The sequence below is a fragment of the Arachis ipaensis genome, chromosome B07 (assembly GCF_000816755.2).
Source record: "Arachis ipaensis cultivar K30076 chromosome B07, Araip1.1, whole genome shotgun sequence".
In the NCBI taxonomy this organism is placed as follows: domain Eukaryota; kingdom Viridiplantae; phylum Streptophyta; class Magnoliopsida; order Fabales; family Fabaceae; genus Arachis; species Arachis ipaensis.
Window position 1 is genome coordinate 42,091,399 of NC_029791.2, and position 1,930 is coordinate 42,093,328.

The following is a 1,930-nucleotide window of genomic DNA, read 5'->3' on the forward strand; positions in this document are numbered from 1 at the left end:
TTGAATGCCAACCTTACATTTTCCAGACTGAAATCTAAGCATTTCCCCCAGACCATTGTAAGCCAATTCTTAGGGTCCGGGTTCACACTTTGATCATGGTTCTTGGTGATCCATGCATTAGCATAGAACTCTTGAACCATTAAGATCCCGACTTGTTGAATGGGGTTGGTAAGAACTTCCCAACCTCTTCTTCGGATCTCATGTCGGATTTCCAGATATTCACTCTTTTTGAGTTTAAAAGGGACCTCGGGGATCACCTTCTTCATGGCCACAACTTCATAGAAGTGGTCTTGATGCACCCTTGAGAGGAATCTCTCCATCTCCCATGACTCGGAGGTGGAAGCTTTTGCCTTCCCTTTCCTCTTTCTAGAGGTTTCTCCGGCCTTAGGTGCCATAAATGGTTATGGAAAAACAAAAAGCAACGCTTTTACCACACCAAACTTAGAAGGTTTGCTCGTCCTCGAGCAAAAAAAGAAAGAAAAGAGTAGAAGAAGAAGAAAAATGGAGGAGATGGAGGAGGCTTTGTGGTTCGGCCAAGGGGGAGAAATGGTGTTGAGATTGTGTGAAAATGAAGGAGTGAAGATGGGTTTATATAGGAGTTGAGAGGGGTGTAGGGTTCGGCTAGTATGGGTGGATTTGGGAGGGAAAGTGGTTTGAATTTGAATGGTGAGGTAGGTGGGGTTTTATGAAGGATGGATGTGAGTGGTGAAGAGAATGGTGGGATTTGATAGGTGAGGGTTTTTTTTTTTCTGGGAAGAGGTATTGAGGTGATTGGTGAATGGGTGAAGAAGAGAGAGAGTGGTGGGGTAGGTGGGGATCCTGTGGGGTCCACAGATCCTGAGGTGTCAAGGATAGCTCATCCCTGCACCAGGTGGCATGCAAAAACGCCCTTTCTGCCAATCCTGGCGTTAAACGCCTGGATGGTGCCCTTTTCTGGCATTTAACGCCAGCTCCTTGCCCATTCCTGGCGTTAAACGCCAGTCTGGTGCCCATTTCTGGTGTTAAACACCCAGAATGGTGCCAGACTAGGTGTTAAACGCCCATTTGCTGCCTTTACTGGCGTTTAAACGCCAGCAAACTTTTCCTCCAGGGTGTGCTATTTTTTTCTCTGTTTTTCATTCTATTTTTGCTTTTTCAATTGTTTTTGTGACTTCACATGATCATCAACCTACAAAAAACATAAAATAACAATGGAAAATAGATAAATATAACATTGGGTTGCCTCCCAACAAGCGCTTCTTTAATGTCAGTAGCTTGACAGTGGGCTCTCATGGAGCCTCACAGATGTTCAGAGCAATGTTGGAACCTCCCAACACCAAACACCAAACTTGCTTCATGATTGCTCCAAGGTACTTAGCAACTTGCTCTTCAGTAACATCTTCATCCTCTTCAGAGGAATAATACTCATCAGAGCTCATGAATGGCAGAAGTAAATCCAATGGAATCTCTATTGTCTCATTATGAGCCTCAGATTCCCATGGTTCCTCATTAGGGAACTCATTGGAGGCCAATGGACGTCCATTGAGGTTTTCCTCAGTGGCGATCACTGCCTCTTCCTCCTCTCCAAATTCGGCCATGTTGATTGTGTTTATGGCCTTGCACTCTCCTTTTGGGTTCTCTTCTGTATTGCTTGGAAGAGTACTAGGAGGGAGTTCAGTAACTTTCTTGCTCAGCTGACCCACTTGTGCCTCCAAATTTCTAATGGAGGATCTTGTTTCAGTCATGAAACTTTGAGTGGTTTTAATTAGATCAGAGACCATGGTTGCTAAGTCAGAGTGGCTCTGCCTAGAATTCTCTGTCTGTTGCTGAGAAGATGATGGAAAAGGCTTGCCATTGCTAAACCTATTTCTTCCACCATTATTGTTGTTGAAACCTTGTTGAGGTCTCTGTTGATCCTTCCATGAGAGATTTGGATGATTTCTCCATGAAG